The following is a 298-nucleotide window of genomic DNA, read 5'->3' as shown; positions in this document are numbered from 1 at the left end:
TCTTATCCAAGTGAAAAGAATATTTGAAATATGGACTTATATATGGATTTCAGTAGTCCGTTCTCCTTTTCAGAATTTCTTCTAACGTTATTTGTTGGATCTATCACTTCGCTTTTCTCATAACCAGCGTTTCGAAAGATCACTCGATAATCTGACCCCTACAAATGAAAGTATAATTTTACGATCGCTCGGGGCTTAATTGTGATTGAGCCAATAGAAACACTAACCTACCGCCTACATTACCCGTGCTGAGTGTGGGAACTGGGTGTGTCCTAATTAGCATTTCAGTAATGAATAG

The sequence above is a fragment of the Macrobrachium rosenbergii genome, chromosome 1, assembly GCF_040412425.1.
Source record: "Macrobrachium rosenbergii isolate ZJJX-2024 chromosome 1, ASM4041242v1, whole genome shotgun sequence".
Taxonomy (NCBI): Eukaryota; Metazoa; Arthropoda; class Malacostraca; order Decapoda; family Palaemonidae; genus Macrobrachium; species Macrobrachium rosenbergii.
This window is presented reverse-complemented; position numbering follows the sequence as displayed.